The sequence below is a fragment of the Ceratotherium simum genome, chromosome 27 (assembly GCF_057802395.1).
Source record: "Ceratotherium simum simum isolate JZ-2026a chromosome 27, ASM5780239v1, whole genome shotgun sequence".
NCBI lineage: Eukaryota > Metazoa > Chordata > Mammalia > Perissodactyla > Rhinocerotidae > Ceratotherium > Ceratotherium simum.
The window spans coordinates 40,718,588-40,745,048 of NC_141926.1; the positions used below are offsets into that span (position 1 = coordinate 40,718,588).

The window sequence follows — 26,461 nt, forward strand, 5'->3', positions numbered from 1 at the left end:
GCAATGTCATTGTCCCAAAGTGGAGGAAACCAATGATTCACAGCAGTCTCTTTCCCATTTTATTTTTTAAAGTATTTATAAGTTAGCAATATAGGTGACATTTAAAGCACTCTTCTGGTAAATACATCTTTTGGAAGGGCTTCAATTCATTACTACTACAAATTACTTACTCATCACACTACCTGCTGGTGTTTTCTCCCTCCATCTCTCCTTTTTAGTGCCAGTGCTATTAACCCATCTCTTACCTGGACCAAATTTTATGAACTGTTAGAAAGACGCAAAAATTCATCAAAGTCTTAACTTCATTTTAATGAATTTTTTAAAATGATGAATGCTCACTAAATGAAAAGCTTTTTGTCTACAAGTATGATATATTCATCCACTTAGGCAAATAACAGGCAATTTAAAGATGATAGTTAATTGAAGACTATGAGGACTAAGAATCACTTAGCTGAACTTAGGTTCCTTCCTCCTGTAAACTGAACTTGCTATTAATTTGGTAAAATCCAAAGAGATATTTTGTATTCTTGGGAAATCAGTCCCAACAAACAAAATTTTTGAAGGGAAAGGCTGGGAAATAACATTGATGGAGTACTTATTCTCTGCTGATATTTCATATATATTATCTCATTTAATTTTCACAAGACTCTCACAGGATAGGTATTTTTAACTTCCTGTTCTCTCTAGAGAAGTCAGTGTTATCCAACTAGTACAAGCAAACCCACATCAGTGGGACATCAAGGCTGTGCCCTTTTCACCATGGCTGCTTCTGAGTAGACAATCTTTAAAATAGGTTTTGAATTTGGAAACTGTTTAACTCCCTTTAATCCTTTAGGACTAATGCCTAATTCACCACTTTAGATCTACAGTAGTGGTAATAGTATTAGTGCCATTCACTGGGCCTCAGTCATGAGCCAGACACTATGCTACTGGTGCTATACACACTATTCTATTCTATCCTTTCAAAAACCATTAAAGGTGGTTAGTAATAAACATCTGTGTAGCCCTTCTAATGTGCTAGTGACTGTCTTCAGCACTTGACGTATATTAACTCACTTCATCGAATGCGGTGGTGATTATTTTATCCCCATTTTACAGTTGAGGAAACTGAGGCACAAGGAGATTAAGTATCTTGGTAAAGGTCACCCAGCTGGCAAATGCAGAGACGAGATTCACATCCAGGTAGTCTGGCTCCAGAGTCTTTGCTCTTTACTTTTTTTCTTTTGAAGAGCAAACAACTCAGAAACGTTCAACAACTTAAGGAAGATGATTCAGGGATAAGTGGCCAAGGAAGGCCTATAAGATAACGTGTGCAGACAAAGGACCAATCTCAAGGAACTACACTGCAACATTGTAACAAAATTAATGACACAGCTCATAATCATTTTGGATGAATATATTCCTTGTCTTTTCAGAGGAAGAATGCAAAGCATAACTTTCTGTGGTGACTCAGGATGAGTCTCAAGAAAGAGCGCTGGTTACTGTCATGCATTGCAGAGCAGTGGTGCCCTAAAGGGCCATTGGCATGGGTCAGATTTTTGTACTCATGTACAAATCTGTACCAACAGGCTAAAAAGTCCGACCACTGTACTTAAAAACTTCCTCCTTGTGGTCAGATGTTTTAGCTTGCTGCTGTCGACACTGCATCTGAATCCAGCAGTCTTCTAATCTGGTATTGGAGTGAAGTGTCAAAAAGATGAGTCAATTGGGTGGTGTTTCTCAGATAAGAATCTGCGAAACTCTGGAGTCTAAGGATGTATTAGGATTCTATGAGGATTTTTTTTTCTTCAAAGGAATTAATGAATTGCTCAAATTTATGCATTGTGAATTGAGGACATTACTGTATCTGGAATCTTTTTTGGGAAATGACGAAGAATGTGAACAGACACATGCATGTACTAGAATTAATGCTTAGGTTTGGTACCAACAATTTTGACTGTTCGGAGATTGTATTATTTCTTTTAATTATGCTTGATAGGTTGGGGGTTACAAATACGTGACTTCCAGGTAAAAAACTTTACTAATGCCCATGTATACATCACCCACTCCGCAGGTGCACGGTTCTTGGACTAGAAATAACAGAGCATCTGGATCAAAACCTTTTATATTTTTGCCTAATTGTCTCTTACCAATTAAGAAAATGTATCAACTGTATTACAAATACTTTTAATCTACACTGTAGAACATTCTTCGATATTTATAATCAATCATATTTAACTTAATATGGTCAAGAATTTCCAAGTTCAGCAATGCTCCTGGATGTTTGGCTTTGCCTACCAAGTACTAATGATGGTTTTTAGATAAATTTAGTTAACCTACTCAGTTTATTCTTGCTCATTTAATGACTCATACTGAAGATTTTAAGTTACACAAAAGAGATTTAGATAAATTTATTCAAATATGCAATTCCAAGACTGAAAATGTTTTTAATGTTTAGCCCTATGCCATAAAACCTTCTTATTATTGACATTGATCAACTGAAAATTAGATTATTATTTAGGCAATGTAACTTTAGTCCCAAGTTCATAATGATTTAGAAAATAGCCAGGCTGCAAAAGGTATTCATAAGCCATTAATGGTGGAAGCAAGATGTCAATAAAACTATGTATCTATACATCCAAGTAAAAAACTAAACTACTTCAAAAAATTTTACAACTCTTTTATCAGAATTCTATTTCCTTATAAATAGTTAATAGGCCAATAATCAATGATTAATTAAAGTAAATCAGGATGGATCAAGTCCTTGGCAGAATTATTGGTTACTATACCATGTGATTACACATATATTATACACGAGTGTGTGCACACACACGTGCTCACAGTCAGTACTTTGGATAGTCTCCAAAACAGTGTTTTCAAACTTGCAGGCGTGTGCGAACCGCCTGAAGGTCTTGTTACGCTGTGCACTTGGATTCGGTGGAGCCTGAGAGTCTCCATGTTTAAGAAGCTCCAAGTGGTGCTGCTGCTGCTGGCGCCTGAACTGCACTTTGGGTAACAAGGTTTTAAACGCTGTGTTGTTTGAATGCAAACTTTATTCATCAAAATTACATTTCAGTCAAGTGTGTATATTATAGAAATTTAATAATTTATAGTGAAATCACCATAACATATTTACACAAAAACCTGCTATTTTTCATTGAAGTAGGCTTGGAAATTAAGGGTGAGAGAGGATAACTTTTCCAAAGCGATAAATAGCAAGTTATTGCTTGTTCCAGCAATCATTTAATTTCAAAAAACAAAAACCCACTTAAGCCTAAAAGAGTAAGCATAAAAGAGAATGAATTGGAACAATAAAAGAAATATGTTGGGGACATCAAGGAAAATCGCGTGGCATTCAGGGAAGAAATGCAAGTCAGAATATATAGGAGAACCAGCAGCTGAAGAGCCACAGGACACAAGCCAGCTCTTCACGTCTCTCTCAGAACAGCATGGCTTCTTGATACTGTTTCTGTCAGCACATCTGCTTTGTTTTCTCTCCATTGACCGTCTTCCTCTTCTCTACATGAATATAAATATTGCTATCCTAGCCCTTATGCCTCCTCACCCTCCCAGGTCACATACATTCTAACTATAATTTTGTGTTCCCGATTCACATACAGAGAAGAAGGAATCTGGTTGGCTAGTTATGCTGGGTCCCAGGTCCAGGGCCCTGACGTCCTGAAGTCCCTCAGCCCCTCAGGTGGGCTGTGGGGGCAGTCTGAGAAGGGAGCTCGGACAGGACAGTAGACTGATTTATGTGGTCACTGTAGCGCAGAGCTGGTGCCACGATATTCAGACCAAATGGTGCCTACGTACCATTCACTGCTCATAGCAAAAGAACGCCTCCTGAAACATTTTGTTAAGAAAAATGAGGAAATAAGATGGCTATTTCAACTCAGTCAGTTAGCACTTTGCATTTGTGTCTCTGTTTCACAATCCTTTTGAATAAGTCAGAGTTAAATGTTCTCACTACCAAACCAATAAAGTTAAATCTGAAATTACATTTGGGGCTTGAGTCATCTATTTCAGTAAATGGACATTGGAAAGACAAAATCTGGGTTTAATCAGAACTGGAGTTAGACGAATGACTAGTTAACCATTGCTCAGAAAAATTCCGGTTGAGGAAACTATGGATGAGGAAAGCATCTTATCAAGGCTGCATGGCTTAATGCACAGCCAGCCAAATGGGAGGCAGGAGATCTGAGGTCAGTCACTAATTTGCCATACAAACTGAGAATTGTGCCATATCTCTTATTTCTGGCTTCCTCTTTAGTGAAATCTGTAAATTGGAAGAGGCTTTTTCAGATGTCAAATACCTAGAATCTGATCATCTCTAACAGTTCTGCAATAAAGGCAATGATAACCCTGTCTTTTTTTTTTTTTTTAGAGTCCTCTCCTTTTTAGAGATTTAATCAATTATTCCCAAAATCTTGGACAAAGATTATGCTGACTAGTGATGGTAGCATACCATTCCTTATTAAACAATTGTTATAGTATCTCCATCACAAAAATATTTGCAACTCTGCCTTAGAGATCCAGATGCAAACTAACTGCTGTTCCTTGCAGTATAAATGAGAATAAAAGAAAGCTAAAAAACAGTGCACAATAGTATAATTTTCCTTTATTTAAAAATGTTGCATATTCAAATGTTGCATATTCAAAAATTATGTATTCAAATATATAATTAATACCATAAGTGAATCTAAGTTGAAAAGCAATACCATAAAAAAATACTAATATTTCTGGAACACCTACTGTGTGCCACAGCTGGACTGGGTGGCGTTACAGATGTCATCTCATTTCAAGCCAGATTTTACTCCCTTGTTCAAGATGAGAAAGCTGATGATCAGAAAAGTTAAGTAAAAAGAGCTGGAATTTGAACTCAGGTCTGTGAATTTGTAGCTCAAGTTTTCTCCACCACGTCTTTCCTGCCACCTTTGTGGTAATCATAAAGCAACGAAACATTACAGTGCATCTGGATCTTAAAATGGAAAATCCTAATGATCACTGGAAATAGAAATGTTAAATGAAAGATATCTAGGCACTTAAATCTTCTAGGGAAAATGCCAATAACAGAATTAAACTAACTTTGGCTATTTTGCAGTATATTTCCTTTTATATTTTCAATACTTTTTGTCAATGCCTTTCAAGTAGCATAACAACATCCCCCAGATTACAAATCCTTGGCTTATCATCTAAGGCAAATAAAATTTTATCAGTGAGATGACTCATCCCCAGTCATCAGAATTGAAGTCACAGAGCTATTGATGGGCTCTGACAGCAAACAAGGATGCTGACATCACAGACGGGGTTGAAACACTCATGTGAATTTAACGATTCTTCCCCTTTAGGTTTGTACAAGATCTGGAGAGGAAGAGAAGATATTGCATGGGAGAGTGAAAATATGTGTTGAGTTGGCAGTTCAACAGGAATGTGCACTTAACTTAAATGGTCTGTGTTCCCCTCCGCCCGCCCCCAACTGGCACTGTACAGTAGACAGAGAGATTAATTACAAATCATGGTAATTGTGGAGTTGGTAAATGAGTTGAAAAATTCCCCAAAATGTCTTAATGAACAGAACAAAGAATTTGAGAAATATGGCATAATGACTAATTGGAGACTGGAATAGGTAATTTCATGGGCATTCCTCCATGAAGAGCTAAATGGGTGACATATATTGAGAAGCAGCAATGTATCCATAAAATGACCTTAAGTGATGATGAGTCTGACCGATAAGAAAGTAAAACTTAAAGAGGGTCCAGAAACCAACCAGGTAGTAAGTGGATTACTTGCAATGTGTGTAAGGATACCAAATTTCAATTCTATTCAGATAATTAAAAGTTGTGTAAGCTTTTGTAAGAAAAGGAGAGTGCTTGGAATGTTCCGTTTTTATAAGAAAGGAGCCTTATAAAAAAGATGCTGGCTACATCATCCTGAAAGATGAACCCGGATTCCCAGATGCTGGTGGCTTTGCTTCCCAACACCCTACACCTGGCCTCACTGGCATTCTTCCCCCTGAGGTCACCAAGTATCTCCCCAAGTCATTCACAACAACGGGAACGTTTATATATTTGTATAGAGAAAATGTGGAAGCAAGACATAATACATTTATGTTAAGTTCAGGAATAGGTTTTATAATTCTCATGATAACTTGTGTGTGCTTTGTTCATTGTTTGTAAATGTCGAAGATAATTTGACGTTAGAGAATCATGTTAGATTTGTCATTTAACTTAAATGTTTAAGAAATGTGATTGACATTAAACTTACGGTTTTTAGTTTGGATTTTTCAGGATTATTTATTTGACGTTAGAATTTTGATTTTAGGATGAAACAATTGAGATGCACATTCTGTACTTACGATTTTAAATTGAAAACTAAGAAAAGAGAAACTATATACAATATTTGATTAAATATTTGATACTTTAATACTCTAGAAATTTAAACATTTTAGGTTTATAAATATTGGTTAAGTGTTTAAGAGACTTGTTTATTAGATTTGTAAGTTGTTCTTGTTAGGTGTTTGAGAGATTTGGATGTGTTAAAATTTGTAATTGTAACTTAAAATGTCTAAGGAAATTGAATTAATCAGGTTTGTAAATGGTGCCAAATGTTTAGGGGAAATTAATCTGTCAGACTTATAAGTTAATTGAGCATTGATCAAAGGACAAGGGAGAACTGCATGTTTTTTTTTTCTGTCTTTTTTTTGTTTGTTTGTTTGGTGAGGAAGATTGTCCCTGAGCTAACATCCATGCCCATCTTCCTCTCTTTTGTATGTGGGACACCGCCACAGCATGGCTTGATGAGTGGTGTAGGTCTGCCCCTGGGATCCATACCCATGAACCCTGGGCCCCCAAAGTGAAGTGTGCAAACTGAACCACCACACCACCAGGCTGGCCTCTGCATGTTTTTTATTTTAACAAAAATACTAGATTTATATGTGCATTTATTAGATGAAATTTCTCTTTGAGAAGAATTAAATTGTAATTTTAATAAACTGAATGCAAATTAAAATATGCAGCACTGTAAGCATTCTTTTTTGTATATCTGCACAGATTTTTTTCCTGGACGTTAAGAAATCATTGATTTGGGTGGAGTGGGGACGCCTTCAGCAGGAACTCACTTTAGTCCTAGCATTGGCATCGAGATGTTAAGTACTTTCTTAAAAAATTAAACTTCATTTTGGAATAATCTTGAATAATGAGAAGTGCCCTTCTCATCCCATCGTATCAGAGGGCACACGACATCCACGGGACGTTACTGGTGATGTCAGTCTTGACCACTTAGTTAAGGGAGTTTAGCCAGCTTTCTCCACTGTAAAGTGACTGTTTTTCCCTTTCAATACTCAAGTCGAAGTCCAGCCCACAACCAAAGGAAGGGACTGGGAGCTAAGCTTCACCTCCTGGAGGGGGAGCTATCTACACATATTATATGGAATCCTTCCGTAAGGAAGATTTGTCTTGTGTCTCCCAAATATTTATTAACCTCTCGAAAATTGCAGTCTCTAAAATTACCTGTCCTTTGTTCCTTAATGGATTGCTAAGAGGACCCGTAATAGATACAAGTAGATATCAAGTTTTATGAAAACTGCAAAGGTTTAAGCAATTATATTCCCTCAGATATATTTTTGAGGTTAAGTTTTAAAGCATATATTTAAAAATAGGAGTAAATTTTATCTGTGTGTGTTAGTGTATTGAATATCATCTTGAATTATTTTTGCTTCCTTGAGATGCCACAAAGAGCAAGCAAACTCTTCAGCAACAAAAGGCAGATTTTGGATTATCGATTAGATGACACCAACTTTTTTTTTTTTTTGGTGAGGAAGATTGGCCCTGAGCTAACATCTGTTGCCAGTCTTCCTCTTTTTGCTTGAGGAAGATTGGCCCTGAGCTAACATCTGTGCTGATCTTTCTCTATTTTGTGTGTGGGTCACTGCCACAGCATGGTTTGATGAGTGGTATAGGTCTGTGCCCAGGATCTGAACATGCGAACCCTGGGCCGCCAGAGCAGGGCGTGCCGAACTTAACCACTATGCCACCAGGCGACCCCTGACACCAACTTTTTAAAAGGAGCACAGTGCATAGGTGTTATCTGTGACTATATTCTTTATCTGGGTCTGTGCTGGGCAGTTCAGGATATAAGGTACATATAAGGTAAGAACCACATGTGCATAACACAGGATTCCAAACTTCCCATTGAAATCCTAAGAGCACCTTTGTTATAGTTGTCTTTTGAGAATTTGATACCAGGAAAAAATTTATACAATATTTTAATTAAAATTTGAAATATTTGTATTACTTCAGTGAAATCCAAATTCTATTTTCAGCAGAGATCCCTGTTGTAAGACTTGTGTTCTGAGTTCAAAGGCTCTCACGTCTAAATCACAGTTAAATTATTAATCTCATTTTCACATCAGAATTTCACTTGTCAGACTCAGCAGACCAGCAATTACTGAGCGAAGTAGGTTTCCAGTTATTAAATAATCAAATACTAAATGTCAAATGATCAAACATGGGCTCACTTAAAGGAAACAAGAAAACAATCTATTTTGCTGTGGTCTGGATCATCAGACAGGACAACCTTGTTTTTAAAGGACCTTCTAACATTTTCCTTGTAGCATCTCAAACCTAGATATATGAGATTTTTTTTCACCTCCTAATCTTCAGTCAGGAAACTTGTCCTAAATTGGAGGAAAAAAAGATGTTCTCTAGACTTAAACTGATAAAATTAGATCTTTTGTGTTTTAGAAACGTCAAAGTCTTCTTGAAACAACCCAAAATTTAAAAATGAAATAGTCTTCTGTTATAATTAGGGAATGGCAGGTGGTAGGAGGGAAAATATACATGTTTTTTGTATTATAAATTTAGTCATTCACAATTTTATGAATATATCCCCTTCAGTTCCTTCTAAAATAATAGTAATTATAGATGCTAACATTCCTTGAGTGCTTATTCTCTTTAGCACTAAGAGCTGTGCTAAACACTTCAGGCTCATTATTTCATTTAATCTTTACAACGTGCTTGAGGTTAGTACTTTATTCTCCCATTTTACACAAGGACACTGAGTTTTAAAGTTAAATAGTAAGGGATCAAGAAGGAATAGATGACAAAGCCTATGCTCATCGCCATTAATTATTTTATACTCCTAAAATAATTAAATAATCAGAGTTCCTGATATGAAATTTGTGAGACTAGGTAGATTTTCTTTTTCTTTCTTTTTTTTTTTTTTTTGGTGAGGAAGATTAGCCCTGAGCTAAAAATCGATGCCAATCCTCCTCTTTTTGCTGAGGAAGATTGGCCCTGGGCTAACATCAGACCCATCTTCCTTTACTTTATATGGGACAAGCAGTGCATAGATGTGCACCCAGGATCCGGGCCTGCGAACCCCTGGCTACCAAAGCGGAGTGTGCGCACCTAACCGCTGCGCCACTGGCGGCCACACTAGGTGGATTTTTCTGACAGTCCATGAAGCCCATAGTCTTTGTCTCACAGTGTCTTCCTCATCCTCAATGCATTTTGTCGTTTCACGCTTCTACTCCAGTACTTTACAAGATATGCACTCAAGCCACAGTGTGCCTTTCCCTGGCTTATTAAAATTCCACTGGGCAGACTCGTTAAAGTAAATTTGATAAGTCTCTGATTATTACTTCAATTGTTTACTTTGAAAATTTCAAAACTAGAGGAACATTGAAAGAATAGTAAAATTAGAACCCATACAAGCTAACCTACGTTTACCGATTGTTAACATTTTGATACATTTGCTTTCTCTCTCTGTCAGTCTCTCTCTCCCCACACATATGCGGAGATACTCGTCAAGGCATGTATATATAAATATGCGCACACACACGTTTTTGGCTGAACCATTTTAAGAGTTAGTTGCAGGGCCGGCCCGTGGCTAAGCCGTTGAGTGCGTGTGCTCCGCTTCTGGCTGCCCGGGTTCGGATCCCGGGCGCGCACGGACGCACGGCTTCTCCAGCCACGCTGAGGCCACGTCCCACATACAGCAACTAGAAGGAAGTGCAGCTATGACATACAACTATCTACTGGGGCTTTGGGGGAAAAATAAATAAAATTAAAAAAAAAAAAAGAGTTAGTTGCAGATTTTAATTTTAGGTACCAATGAATAAATTGGAGAAATATTTTTTGAAAAGTATTTATTCCTACAAATGAAGTAATCCACGTAACATTCCTAAAATCAACACTTTAACTCTTATCACATTTCCAATAAACACTATTTATCAGAAGAAAATGAGTTTTTCTTTATTCAACTTAAATTTTTGATGTGTTCTGTTTGTCTTTTTGTTGATGATGTCTTTCAAAGAGTTGACTAATTTTGGTGAAAAGTGTATTTTTTTAAAAGAATCAATTTTATTGAAGTGTAATCTCTGTACAATAAGCTGTATTCCCTTAAAGTATATATAACTGGATACATTTAGACAGACATATACACCTGAAAACCACAGCGCGATCAAGACACGGAGCTTTCCCATCACTGCCCCGTGCCTCCTCGGCCCCTTTGCATCCTTATTCCCTCTGTCCTGGGCCCAGGCAACCACCTATCTCTGTTTTTGTCACTATAGATTAGTTTGCATTTCTTAGAATTTTATATAAATGGAATCATTCAATGTGTACTTTCTTGTGCCTGGCTCCATACGCACAGCACAGTGATCCTGAGATTCATCCATGCTGTTGACTGTATTAGCAGTCTCTCCTTTTACTGTTGTATGGACACCACATCTTGTGTATCCATTGACTGATTGATGGACATTTAAATTGTTTCCAGTTTTTGGCTACTGTGAATAAAGCAGCTATGAACATTCATGTACAAGACTGTGTTTTCATTATTTTGGATTAAATACCTAAAGGTAGAATGGTTAGGTAGTACAGTAGATGTATTTTTAATATTTTAAGAAACTGTGAAACAATTTTCCAAAGTGATTGTACCATTTTACATCCTCAGCAGCAGCGTTCTAGTTGCTGTACGTGCTCTCCAGCACGCCGTATTGTCAGCCTGTTAATTTTAGCCATCCGAATAAGTGCATGGTATTATCTCCTTGTGGATTTAAACTGCATTTCCTTAATGCTAATGATGTTGAGAATCTTTTCATGTGCCAATTGGTCAATCATCTTCTCTTGCAAAATGTCTTCTCCAATCTTTTGCCCAGTGATGACTGAGTCATTTAATTCTGTTACAGTCATAGCACATACTCTGCATGCATTCAGTCTATTTAAATATAATGAGACTTGTATTTTCCATCACACGGTGTATCTTTGTGAATGAGATGTGTATGTTCTATAGTTGTTGTGTATAATAATCTATAAATATCAATGATATCAAGGTCATTGACAGTATTGTTCAGATCATCTGTGTCGTAACTGCTATTTTTGTCTAGTCAGTCTAGTAAGTGCTGAAAGAAGTGTTAAAATCTCCTACAAAGATTGTAGAACTATTTCCTTCTTTATTTATGTCAGTCTTTGTTTCATGTAATCTGACGCTCTCTTATTATTGTATACTTTGATGATTGATATGTATTTCTGATGAATTGATCTTTTTTTATCATGATGAAATGTCCTTGACCTCAGGTAGTAATCTTTGTCATGGAGCCTATTTTATCTGATATTAATATCATATTTCCAGCCTTTTTATGCTCATGATAGATCTTTTTTCTCTATTTGCTTTCAACTATCTTTGTTTTATATTTAAAGTACATCTCTTGTAAACAGAATATAGTTGGGTATTGCTTTCATATCTATTATGAAAATATTCACTTTTTAATCAGACTGTTTAGACCGTTAATATAGTTATTGATGTGAATTTAGGCCTACCGTCTTGGCATTTTTAAAATGCGTTCATCCATCAACCAAGGATTGAGTAGTTATAATTGTTATACATGTTACCTCTGTATTGTAAATCTCAAAATGCAATGTTATAATTTTTGCCTCAAATGGTATATGTATTTTTTTTTTTAATTTTTATTTATTTTCCCCCAAAGCCCCAGTAGATAGTTGTATGTCATAGCTGCACATCCCTCTAGTTGCTGTATGTGGGATGCGGCCTCAGCATGGCCGGAGAAGCGGTGCGTGGGTGCACGACCGGGATCTGAACCCCAGGCCGCCAGCAGCAGAGCGCCCGCACTCAACCGCTAAGCCACAGGGCCGGCCCGGTTATATGTATTTTTTAAAAATTAAGAAGAAAAAATATCCTTTTATTTTATCCAGATATTTATCATTTCCAGCGCTGTTCATTTCTTCTTGAAAAACATTTCCCTTCAGAAAACTTCCTTGGCATTTCTAGTAGTGTAGGTTTGCTGGCAACAAATCCTTTTATGTAAATTTTTTATTTTTTGCTTCTGTACTTGAAGAATGTTTTCACTGGAACTAGAATGGTGGGTTAACTGGATTTTTAAAATTTTTTTATTTTTAGCCCTTAAAAAACTTTTCCCCCCCACTGTCTTTGGCCTTCATAGTTTCCAATAAGAAATCCATAGTATTTGAATCATTATTTCCCTATGTGTAAAATGTTTACTCTGGTTGCTTCCAAGACTTTCTTTCTATCTTTGTTTTCAGGAGTTTGAGTATAATGTTACTAGCCATAATTTTCTTTATATTCATATTTCCTGGTATCTGCTGAGCTTTGAGGATTTGTAAATTTATGTCCTTTACCAAACTCAGGAGATTATCCATCATGATTTCTTCATATAATTTTTCTACTTCATTCTCCCTCTCCTTGCCTCTGGGACCTCAACTACACATTAATTAATTCTTTTAATTGTTTTTCCCCTCAAGTTCTTGAAAATCTTTTTATGTGTTTTTTTTATCTTTTTTTTCCCCTCTCTTCTTTAGACTGGATATCTATTGATCTATCTCTCAAATGCACTGATTGTTTTTTCTGTCTTCTCCATTATCCTTATGGATATCTAGAAAATTTTTAATTTAAGGTATTTTATTTTTCAATTCTAAAATTTCTATTTGGGTTTTAAAAATATTTTCCATATTTATGCTGAGATTTTCTATCTTGGTTTTCAATATGAGAGCATTTTCCTCTTCTTATTCAATGTAATTATGATTTATACGTCCTTTTCTGATGATTCTAGCATCTGTTACATCTTGAAACTGGCGTCCGTTGGCTGCTTACTACTTGGAAATGGGTCACTCTTCTTGGCTCTTTGCATGACTGTGGCCTGCTCTTGGGCCAGATCTACAACGGTGAGAAATTCAAACCATGCTGGAATCTACTTCCCGATTTTAGCTCTCCCGCAAAGGCCCGCGTGTCTTTGCTCCCACTCCAGAGCTTTCAGCTTGTTGGTTTTGTTTTGTTGTTTCCTTTTTTGGTCTAGAATTTATAGTTGTTATATGCAGGAGTGTGAGTCTGTTAAGAACCTTACTCTTCCGCCATTCTCGAAGCAAAATTCCTGTATGTGAGCACCACTATTTATCTTGAGTATAATTTATGTTTCTGTCAGCCACTTTTACATCTAAGAGTGAAAGTATATTTTATGTGGCTTTTGATAGTGTTGAGTATATATAAATAGGTTACAGAATACATATTTGCTTTGAATGAAGTGATTTTATGATTAAGATTGCAAATCTATTGATATTTCTTGAATTGGGATAGGAATCATTCGAAAGACAGACAGTGAAATTAATTTTATCAGGCTTTAACTCTCAGACTATACCCAGATTTTCATCTTATATTAAAAATACTTTTTAAATGTTAAATTGTATGTCTCTTTTAAATAGAAGGGGGTATATTAGAATCATTGGAAAAGAAATTCCTTAAGTTCTATATGTTTTAAATTTATTTATTTTAGATAACAGAAAAACATGCTACTATTAAAATTTCTGTATTATTAATAGTATGAGAAATAAGACAAGCTGATGTTGTAAGTAAGTATAGAGGCTAAATGAATCTTGTGTATCTAAATTCTACTTACAGATAAACGTATTGGTTAAGTTCTACAAAAAATGAATAATTCATTTTATGGAAATATTGATAATACTTTACAATATATTAGAATTAAATTGCGAGAAATCCATTTCTTTAACTGAAATTTTAGGAATCTTAAGAAATTGTCATCTTTTTCTTTAATGAACAATTCTACATATACTAGAATGTTATGACACTATTACAGAAAAATTTAATGAAAGATGCCATCCAAGGCGATGTGTGTGTGTGTGTGTGTGTGTGTATGTGTGTGTGTGTGGTTTGTGTGTTGGGGGTGGTGGCTGGCTAATGAACTACCAACTTGACATTAAAATAAAGTGGTTTCACTTATAAGGTATCTCATAAAGTTATGGATTAAGACCCAGTGAAATAAAAAAATGTTAGTGACATTTAGTATCTTGATATATATCAGTATTAAGAATTATATTGTATAAGTAAAAATAGGAAGTGAAAATATGGTTAAATATATTATAGCTTTCAAGGTGAATATTTTAATCAAGAATTTTCAAAGATGTTTATTGTGATACATAAGATTTCAGTTGTGTTTAACAGTAATTAAGGATATACATCACATTTCCAACTAGACTGTAGCTAATATCACCATTTTTTACTTCCAGCATACTTTTAAATTTAAAAAAAGCAACTACTTTGGGGACCGGCCCCCTGGCTTAGTGGTTAAATGCACGCTCCACTACTGGCAGCCCGGGTTCGGACCCCGGGCGCACGCTGATGCACCGCTTCTCCGGCCATGCTGAGGCACCGTCCCATATACAGCAACTAGAAGGATGTGCAACTATGACATACAGCTATCTACTGGGGCTTTGGGGAGAAAAAGGGAAAAAAAGGAGGAAGATTGACAATAGATGTTAGCTCAGAGCTGGTCTTCCTCAGCAAAAAGAGGAGGATTGGCATGGATGTTAGCTCAGGGCTGACCTTCCTCACACACACACACACACACAAAAGCAACTACTTGGTTGAAATCTATAGGTTACCAAGAACAGATTCATATCATATATGATTTCAAAGATCAAAAAAATGACTCTATATCGTTACTTCTTGCACACTTAAACAGCACAGATCAAAATCCATTTTCCATTTTCAACTTAAAAATATTTATATCTATATCCATATAAATGTAACAGGTTTTTTGGGGGTATTAATTACATATTTCTACTGAAAGATGAAAAGAATAACAGACTTCTTACTGTGTTTCAAACACAGTACAAACTAAATATTGCTTTCTCAACTACAATATGGCAGTGTACAATAAACTTTTGGGAAGACTCAAGTTCAAGCAAAGACCTAGGGCAAGATATAAACCAACTAGCAACAAATAACTTTTATGTAATGGATGGAACCAGCCTATAAGTATTTTCCTTATTTTTATTTTTCTCTCCACTCCTGTCCGTTAATAATAATAAAAAAAATCTGTGTGTGTGTGTGTGTGTGCATTTGTGTGTGTGTATGTAAAGAGCAAGATCAATATAAAAGATTAGATCTGAAGGCACAATGTCTCATTTCTACTGAGAGACACAATGAGCATGCTTAAAAAGATACTACCTCTGCCTCACCCTACACTTCTAGATGAAACAAAACTGTGAACAAAAGAGTCTGATTCAGCTGAGAAGGGCAAAAATCCTCTTCTGTTCTGTCAGTCCTGCTGGAAATCACACTTGTCAACATTTCTGATTCAACTCGACCTTGCACACGAGTCAAACAATTTAGCAGTTACTTAATGGGTCTACCAGGCGCCACCTGGGAGTGTTCCCAGAGTCTTAAGCAATATTTCCTCTTCTTCAAGGTGATTTGATAACCAGTGATCTGGATCATGGATGGTCTGAAGTTCTACACTGAGCTCCATGCATGTTTCAGCTTAATCTTTTCAAAGCAAAACTTCTGCTCTAGAACATCTCATCTTACTATTGTTCACAAAAACAGTCCTGTTAACTCCTACCTCTGAGCCTTCTCCTATTTTCTCAGTCTATTCAAACTTAACCCATTTCTCAAGGCGAGCTCATGCTCCCTACTCCATTAGAACTAGTATTGATTGTCTGAGTTTATGCTGTTTCCCATTTGTAAAGCATTTTAGAAAGCCTTACTTACCAAGATAATAAAACTGAGAGAGAAACTGAGGAAACTATAAAATTCATTTTACTTGGGGTCTGGAAAGAGGTGGAAATTTAGAAGTATAAAAGAAGGGAGGAAACTTTGCCAGCTGTCTCCCTCTTCCCTCGTCCTCACACGCAGATCAAGACTGTTCACATTTTGATTGCTCTTTATTTCTGTGCAAGCCTGTGTGCACATTTGAGCTCAACCTCCATGTACTGTACAGTATAGTACAGCTGGGAGCTTGAATTTAGAATCAGATCTGGAGTTGGTGTCAGGCACCATTCTTACTCGCTGGAGCACTGGATAGCTTACTTAGATTCTCTAAACCTTAGGTTCCTCATTGGTAAAGTGGGAATAATAATAGTGCCCTCCTCATATTTGTTGTCAATAATGCATATAAAGTGCTTGGCACATTGTAATAACAATAATCATTACTTTTTATGTTAAAATTAATATTTTCTTAAATAATTTATGTAAGTAAAAAATCCTTCACCTTTATTTTTGGAATGGTTTCCCAGTATTATGCATCAGTGGACTCCCAATCAATATTTAGTGAATTGAAAGGAAAAGGGAAGGGAATGAGAAATTTCATTATCTACCATGTTCAGGAACTCGGCTAGATAATTCAGGAACATTATCTCATTTAATCTTTATAGCATGCTATGTGGTAGGTAACATTATTTTCTTAATACAAATAAGAAAATCAACTTGGAGTGACAATATAATTTGGCCGTGTCCTAGAACTTATAAATGGCAAAACTATGCTTACTTTCTAGAGATTTTAACTCATTCCAAATCTTTTATTTCTTTCTACTCTATCAGTCTGCTTTTCTATTTTAACTGAAATCAAAGGACTGACCTCACCAAAAAATGATGCTTTCTAAATAACTTTGTAGACATTATATTTAATATTACTAGGACTAAAATTACTTTTTGAAATTTTGATTTCTTTTATTGTGGGTTAAAAACATGTAACATAAAATTTACCATGTTAGCCATTTTTAACTGCACAGTACAGTGCATACTGTTGTGCAACGGATCACTAGAACTTTTTCATCTTGCAAAACTGAAACTCTGTACCCATTAAACAACTCTTTTTCCACTTCTAGCAACCACCATTCTACTCTCTGTTTCTAAGAGTTTAACTACTTAAGATATATCATGTAAGTGGAGTCATGTAGTATTTGCCTTTTTGTGACTGGCTCGTTTCACTCAGCATAATATCCTTACGATTCATCCATGCTGTAGCATATGACAGGATTTCTTTCTTTTTAAGGCTGAATAATGTTCCATTGTATGTATATACCACATTTTCTTTATCCATTAATTCATCCATTAACATGTAGATTGTTCCAACTCTTGGATATTGTGAATAATCCTGTAATCAACATGAGAGTGCAAATATCTCTTCAAGATCCTGTTTTCAGTTCTTTTGGATGAATACCAAGAAGTAAGGTTGCAGGATCATATGGTACTTCTATTTTTAATTTTTAGAGGAACCTCCTTACTGTTTTCCACAGTGGCTACATCATTTCATACTCTCACCATCAGTGCATAAGGGTTCCAATTTCTTCACATCCTCGTCAATACTTTTTTAGGCTTTCTTTTTTTTTTATTAAAAAACATAATGATTAGTCATACTGAGCATCTTTGCATTTGCTTGTTTGGCATGTGTGTAAACATGGCATGTGTGTATCTTCTTTGGAGAAATGCTTGTTTTAAATCAGGTTATTTATTTATTTTTACTATTGAGTTGTAGGAGTTTCTGAAATATATTTTAGTTATAAAGCCTTTATCAGATATATAGTTTGCAAATATTTTCTGCCATTCTGTAGGCTGCCTTTTCACTCTGCTGATTGTTTCCTGCTGTATAGAAGTTTTTAAGTTTGATATAGTCCCATTTTTCTATTTTTGGTTTTACTATCTCTGCTATTGTTGTCATATCAAGAAATCATTGCCAAACCCAATGTCATGAAGCTTTTCACCTGCATTTTCTTCTAGGATATATAGCTGCAGGTCTTACATTTAGGTCTTTAATCCATCTTGAGTTAATTTTTGTGTATGGTAAAAAGTAGAGCTCTACCTTCATTCTTTGCTTGTGGACATCTAGCTTCCCCAATGCATTTGTGGAAGAGATTATCCTTTCCTCATTGTGTGGTCTTGGACCCCTTGTTGAAGATCCTTTCACCATCTATGGGAAGGCTTATTCTGGGTTCTCTATTCTGTTCCAATGATCTATATGTGTGTCTTTATGCCAGTACCATACTGTTCTGATTACTGTAGCTTTGTAATATCTTTTGAAATCAGGGAGTGTGAGGCCTCCAGCTTTGTTTACTCTTCTCAAGATTTTTTTTTGGCTATTTAAAATCTTTAAAATTCCATATGAATTTTAGGCATTTTTTATGTTTCTGAAAAAATTGCCATTGGGATTTTGATGAGGATTGCATTGAATCTTTGCTTTGGGTAGTATGGAGATTTTAACAATATTAAGTCTTCTAATCCATGAACACGAGATGTTTTTCCACTTATTTTTATATCTTTAATTTCTTTTAGCAACATTCTATAGTTTTCAGTGTTCAAGTTTTTCACCTCCTTAGTTAAGCTTATTCCTAAATATTTTATTCTTTTTGGTGCTATTGTAAATGAGGTTGTTTTCTTAATTTTCTTTTCATAGTATTCATTATTAATGTATAGAAACTCAATGGATTTTTGTGTATTGACTTTGTATCTGCAACTTGACTGAATTTATTTATTAGTTCTAACAGTTTTTTGTGGAATCTTTAGGGTTTTACACAAGAAGATCATGCCATCTGCAAACAAACATAATTTTACTTCATCCCTTCTGATTTGCATGCCTTTTATTTCTTTTTCTTACCAAATTGCTCTGGCTAGGACTTTGAATACTATGTTTAATAGAAGTGGCAAGAGTGGGTATCCTTGCTTTGTTCCTGATCTTAGAGGAAAAGGTTTCAGTGTTTCATTGTTGAATATGATGTTATCTGTCGGCTTTTCCTATATAGCCTCTATTGTGTTGAGATAATTTCCTTCAATTCCTAGTTTGTTGAGTTGTTTTTTTTTTTTATCATGAAAGGATGCTAAATTTTGTCAAGTGCTTTTTCTGCATCAGTTGAGATGACATGTGGTCCTTCATTTTGTTAATTTGGTGTATTACATTGATTGATTTTTGTATATTGAAATATCCTTGCATTCCAGGAATAAATCCCACTTGGTTATGATGTATAAGCCTTTTAATGTGCTGTTGAATTCAGTTTGCTAGTGTTTTTTTTTTTTTTTTTGAGGATTTTTGCATCAATATTCATCAGGAATATTGGTCTGTAGTTTTCTTTTCTTGTGATATTTTTGTCTGGTTTTGGTTTCAGGGTAATGCTGGTCTCATATAATGAATTTGAAAGTGTTCCCTCCTCTTCATTTATGAGAAGAATTTGAGAAGGACATGTGTTAATTCTTCTTTAAATGTTTGGTAGATTTCTCCAGTGAAGTCATCTGGTCCTGGGCTTTTCTTTATTGGGAGGTTTTTGACTACTGATTCAATCTCTGTACTAGTTACAGATCTATTCAGATTTTGTATTTCTTTATGTTTTCGTTTGGGTAGGTTGTATTTTTCTAGGATTTATCCATTTCTTCTAGGTTAACTAATTTGTTGGTGTAAAATTGTTCATAGTAGTCTTTTATAATCCTTTCTAAAAAATTTATTTTATTGAGGTTTCATTGGTTTGTAACCTTATACATAATTATATTTTGACTTCTGTATAGACTGCATCATGTTCACCACCAAAAGTCTAGCTTCCATCCATTCAAAAGCAGTGGAATACACATTCTTCTCAAGTGCTCATGGAACATTCTCAAAGATAGACCATATGTTGGGAAACAAAACAAGCCTCAATAAATTTAAGAAGATTGAAATCATATCAAGCATCTTTTCTGACCACAGTGCTATGAAACTAGAAATCAACTACAAGAATACAGCTGGAAAAGTCATAAATATGTGGAGACTAAGCAACATGCTACTGAAAAACTATTTGATCAATGAAGAAATCAAAGGAGAAATCAAAAAATATCTGGTGACAAGTGAAAAGGAAAAACCAGATACCAAAACTTGTGGGATGCAGCAAAAGCAGTACTAAGAGGGAATTATATAGCAATACAGGCCTACCTCAAGAAACAAGAAAAATCTCAAATAAACAATCTAACACTATACCTAAAAGAACTAGAAAAAGAAGAATAAATGAAGTCCAAAGTCAATAGAAGGAAGGAAATAATAAAAATCAAAGCAGAAATAAATGAAATAGAGACTAAAAAGACAAGAGAAAGGAATAATGAAACTAAGAGCTGGTTCTTTGAAAAGATAAAGAAAATTGACAAATCCTTAGCCAGAGTCACTAAGAAAAAAAGAGGGAAGGCTCAAATGAACGACATCAGAAATGAAAGAGGAGAAATTACAACAAATACCACAGAAATATGAAAGATTGTAAGAGAATACTATGAAAAGCTATACACCAACAAATTGGATAACCTAGAAGAAATGGATAAATTCTTAGAATCATACGACCTTCCAAAACTGAATCGAGAAGAAGTAGAGAATCTGAATAGGCCAATCACAAGTAAACAGATTGAAACAGTAATCAAAAACTTCCCCCAAAACAAAAGTCCAGGACCAGGTGGTTTCTCCAGTGAATTATAATCCTTTTTATTCCTGTGGCATCAGTTGTAAAGTTTCTTCTTTCATTTGTAATTTTTATTTTCTGAGTCTCCTCTTTTTTTTCTTAGTTAATCTAGCTAAGAGTTTGTCAACTGTGTTGATCTTTTCAAAAAAACAACTCTTAGTTTTTGTTGATTTTTTCTACTGTTTTTCTATTCTGTAGGTCATTTATTTCTGCTCTATTTTTTATTAGTTCCTTCCTTCTGCTAACTTGGGCTTAGTTTGTTTTTCTTTTCTAATTCCTTAATGTATAAAATTAGGTCGTTTCTTTGGGATCTTTATTCTTTTTCAATGCAGGTGTTTATCACTATAGACTTGCCTCTTAGTACTGTTTTAGCTGCAACCCATAAATTTTGGTATGTTGTGTTTTTTATTTTATTTGTTTCAAGATGTCTTCTAATTTTCCTTGTGATTTATTCTTTGACCCCCTTGGTTGTTTAAGAGTATGTTGTTTAATTTTCACTTATTTATGAATTTCCTATTTTCCTTCTGCTATTGATTTCTAGTTTCATTCCATTGTGGTTAGAAAAGATATTTGGTATAATTTCAATATTAAATTGGTTAAGGGATGGCCCCATGGCTTAGCGGTTAAGTTCATGCGCTCCGCTGCTGGCGGCCCGGGTTCGGATCCTGGGCGCGTACCAACTCACTGCTTCACCAGCCATGCTGAGGCCGCGTCCCACATACAGCAACTAGAAGGACATGCAGCTATGACATACAACTATCTACTGGGGCTTTGGGGGAAAAGTAAATAAATAAATAAAATTATAAATTGGTTAAGACTTGTTTTCTGGCCTAACATATGATCTATCCTGAAGAATGTTCCGTGTGCACTTTAAAAGATTGTGTACTCTGCTGCCGTTGGATGGAATGCACTGTATGTGTCTGTTAGGTCCATTTGGTCTATGGTGTTGTTCAAATTCTTTGTTTCCTTATTGATGTTCTGTCTGGATGATCTATCCATTGTTGAAAGTGGGGTATTGAAGTCCCCTACTATTATTGCATTGCTTTCCATCTCTCTTTTCAGTTCTGTCAATGTTTGCTTCTTATATTTGAATGCTCTGATATTAGGTGCATATGTATTGTAATTGTTATATCTTCCTGGTGAATTGAACTTTTATCATTAAATCATGTCCTTCTTTGCCACTTGTAACAGTTTTTGAGTTAAAGTTCATTTTATCTGATGTAAGTATAGTCACCTCTGCTCTCTTTTGGTTACCATTTGCATCGCATATCTTTTTTCTGTTCTTTCATTTTCAGCCTGTGTGTGTCATTAAATCTAAAGGGAGTCTTATAGACAGCCTATAGTTGGATCTAGGTTTTTAAAATCTATTTAGCCACTTTACGTCTTTAGATTGTGGAGTTTACTTCATTTACATTTAAAGTAATAGCTGATGGGTAAGGATTTACTATTGCCATTTTGTTAATTGTTTTATATATGTCTTGTAGCTATTTTTTGCTTTCTTTTCCTCTCTTGCTATCTTCCTTTCTGTTCCTTTGACTTTTTGCAGTGACACACTTCATTCCTTTCGTGTACCTTGTATAGGTATTTTCTTTGTGGTTACCATGAGGATTACATAAAACATTACAGTTATAACAATCTGTTCTAAACTGATATCAACCTAACGTTAATTGCATACAAAAACTCTACTCCTTTATATCCTCTCTATTTTATGATATCGATGTCACAAATTACATATTTTTTATATTTCGTATCCATTAACCTAATGATATAGTTGTAGTTACAGACATACTTTGTTTTATTGTGCTTCACTTTAGTGCACTTCATGGATAATACGTTTTTTACAAATTGAAGTTTTGTGGCAACCCTGCGTCAAGCAAGTCTATCGGCGCCATTTTTCTAACAGCATTTGCTCACTTCGTATCTCTGTGTCATATTTTGGTAAGGCATATACATTGTTTTTCTAGACATAATGCTATTGCACACTTGATATACTACAGTATAGTGTAAATATAACTTTTATATACACTGGGAAACCAAAAAATTCATGTGACTTGCTTTATTGCGATATTTGCTTTATTGCGGTGGTCTGGAACCGAACCTGCAAGATCTCTGAGAAATGCCTGTTTTTTTTTATGTTTTATCTTCTATATTCTATACTAGAATTAAAGTGATTTTCACACCACCATTACTGTGTTACAGGATTCTGTATTTGTCTGTATATTTACCTTTCCAGAGAGCTTTATATTTCGCATGCTTTCATGTAGCTGTCTAGCATCCTTTCATTTTGACTCGAAGGATTTCTTTTAGCATTTCTTGTAAGACAAGTCTAGTGATGAGCTCACTCAGCTTTTGTTTATCCGATAGTCTTTATTTCTCCTTCATTTTTGGAGGATGATTTGCTAGATATGCTTTGTATCTATTCTTTCTCCCGGTTTACTAATATTTTAAAAAGGCAAGACCCTATGAGGTTCAGATGATGGACCAGAATGTTTGTAGCAAGTAAACGTGCAGTGATGCTCAGTGAGCTAAAGCTAACTCCATGGGGAATACTAGATCCATACACACATTTACTTGAACTCTACACCTTATAGAGTAGAAAATGCTAGCAATAAATAAATTTGTTTTATTTATTTGTTTGCACCTTACAGACACAGCCTTAACACCACACAGAAATTTTTCTCTAATTCTCTGGTAAGGCTATCTATTTTGGAGTTTTACCTTATTTACTCCTTACCTAAAATATATGTTATAATTTTCCCTGAGGCTTTGAGAAATTTCAATCATTTTATCATAATATAGGTAGATAATATTTCATGTAAGAAAACAAAACATAATAAAAATATCAAATATCAGTAAGGTTAAAAAATATTTTAAGAAAACCTGCTACTAGGATTTGTGTTGCACTAACTCTTTTATCTAAGCAAGCACAGCCTTGTTAGCCAAGTGCTTCTTCCTCATTTTCCAAGCAGATCATTTAACAAGTGTTATTATTTAGCACACATAAAAGAAAACCACCTGCTAACCCAAATCTCGACAAGAGAAAAAGACTATAGAATTAATCTGATTAGTTCTTTATAATTTTTCCTGAATTTATTAAATGTTTAATCTGAGCAGAATTCATTACTTCACTATCAAAAAGAAAGTAAAAAGAGCTAGAAGAAACAATGAGATCCAACAAATGTCAGAAACCTCCAAGCGAAAAGCCACCATGGCAACAAAATCATATTCTAAAGAAAGTGTCAGAAATTGTACCTATTTTATTTGATGAATTGATGTGGCTGATTAACCTTGTAAGACGAGAGGAGAGAGCACAATGTTAGCAGTGCCCTAAGAAACACCAGAGAGAGATACCAAAAGGAAACACAACTAATGAGACTTCTAAGGCAAACCAGACCACAAACCATAGCAAATATCTACATTTACTCTGACCAGTAGTTCATTCCATCTGTGCAGCAGAACCACTATTTAAGTATAAGCCTTTATTTAATGATTTAGACAAGAAAAAATTGAAGCTATAAAATCAAATCCAGATGTGGAAACGTTTTCTGATGAAACTATAAATCAAGGCCTGTATTATTTAGTACAAAGTGGTACCGTTTGAATTCTCAACCATACTGCCTTTCCTCCAGTGAGCAAAATCAGAGCACTGAGAGTAATGTGAAGTAGAATTTGATACTGTTTAAACAAAGGAACTTCAGGCTGCATGGAAGAATTAACAGATTTTCATTGGATGCTACATGTCCAACTTCTTACAGTAAGGAATGTGTGCTCCTCAGGGCATATATACATTGGTTTGCTGGGGGTCACTCGGAGGTATAGGGTGTAATTTATCTTCTTGGAGTATCTATTACTTTGAGATTTATTTATTTTTATTTTTTATTATTTTTTGGTGAGGAAGATTGGCCCTAAGCTAACATCTGTGCCCATCTTCCTCTATTTTGTATGTGGGATGCCACCACAGCATGGCTTGTTGAATGGTGTGTAGGTCTGTGCCAAGGATCTGAACTTGCGAACCCTGAGCCACTGAAGCGGAGCGCATGAACTTAACCACTACATCACCAGGCCAGCCCCTACTTTGAGATTTTTTGGATGAGAGTTATTAGTTTTTCTTCCTTAAAAGATTTTGTCCCATGCTAGAGCAGATAAAATGAGTTCCATTATTTTTCCATTTCAACTATTCTGGAGGTTCTGTCTGGGTGTGTTAGAAGATAGAGAATGTGAGGGAAAGGAGGGCTAAGATTTTAATGTGCATTTTAATGAGAGATTAGAAAATTTGGTACCTCTATGTTCTCTAAGAACTTGCTGTTATTCCGACCACATTCTCATGAAGGAGAAAATTGCTAAGGTATATTAAGCTAGCATCACTGACCCCCACAAAAAGTGCTAATGTGCTGCCACGGGGGGAAATGAACTCAAACGAGGGAATTTCCTATTGTATAAAAGATTCCACGGCCTGGTGTTTGAAAAAATACTTTGACATGTTATAAGCTAGTACTAAAATTGTTTTTGTTGTATTCGTTATTAAAACACTTCTTAAGTGTTCACTTCTTGCAACAATCATATTGTGTCAATATTTTGTTTATAAATCGAATAGTCTAAGCTTTCACTTCAAGTTCAACTAGTATTCTTTACAGAAATATTGCTCAGAGTGAGTATAAAGAAATCTAGAGAAGTGGTGCTATGCTCCCTTCCTTTCACTTTAATAACCCTGCCCCCTGGCATACACATGCATGCGTACACACACGCATATGCGCACGCACACACACACAGTTGCCCTATGGACACCTCTCCTAACCCCAAAATTTCTCCTCCCTTTGGAAATAACTGGCCTAAGAGAAACTCTAGTGAACAACTGTAAAAAAATCAAACACCCATATTTTACAGAAAAACCACCAGAAGTATTTTTACAAGTGCAGAGAGAGAAATCTTGGCTACAAGAAACAAAATAGTAGAAAGCATAATGCTACTAGCAAACTCCTTGTTTTTTGAAGTGCCCCTCTAAGTGAATTTCTGAATTCCCTTCTAATGTGAAGATCGTATAGTACTGGATCAAATCTGGTGAGGTCCTGTTTCAGTATGCTCAAAAGACATTCAGAAGCAGCTGGTTGTTTTTTGATCAAAGTATTTATGATTTTGCTTATGGATGCATGGTCACCAAAATTAATTGCCTTGACTAGTGCCTCCCCAGTCAGGCTCTGATTCCAAAGTTATGTTCTGACTAGCTGCTAAATCTTTACCCAACTGCATAAACATTCAGACTCGACATCAGATGGGACATATGCTCATAACATCTCAGTATAAAATATCTGCTCTTGCATTTGAGGCTGTCATTTTGAACATTCTAATTAGAAATAGTGGGCAATTATTTGTCTTCAGGACACTGGATTATTGATTTATTGGAGTTATTTTAAAAATTGTTCTTAGTTCTCATTTTAGTGAAAAATTCCCTGGATCAAGCAAGCTAGTTTGAGAAAACAATTGAAAAATTTTTCGTGGTTCACATGATAAAAGTGACTAAGTATTGGCAAGGATGTGGAGCAAATGACGCTCTCATTCACTGCCAGGGACTGACGTCAACTTTCTGGTGAGCCGTCTGTCAGTATCAACTAAATCTGAACACGTGCAAATCCCGTGTTCTAGTAGCTCCGCCCTTAGACATATATGCCACTGGAATTGGTACTCATCAGCGCCAAAAGCCAAGCGCTAAAATTTTTACAGCGGTCTATTTATAATAGTTCCAAACTGGA

General features: G+C 35.4%; 1 long non-coding RNA gene across 1 annotated transcript in view; it reads left to right on the forward strand.

Moving 5' to 3' along the window:
- The window catches only part of LOC147913485 (uncharacterized), a 55,371-nt gene extending 49,269 nt beyond the window's left edge, over positions 1–6,102 (forward strand). The window contains exon 5 of the long non-coding RNA XR_015548759.1: positions 5,331–6,102. This is a non-coding gene — a long non-coding RNA (uncharacterized LOC147913485). The remainder of the gene's footprint in view (positions 1–5,330) is intronic.
- Positions 6,103–26,461: the final 20,359 nt, after the last annotated feature.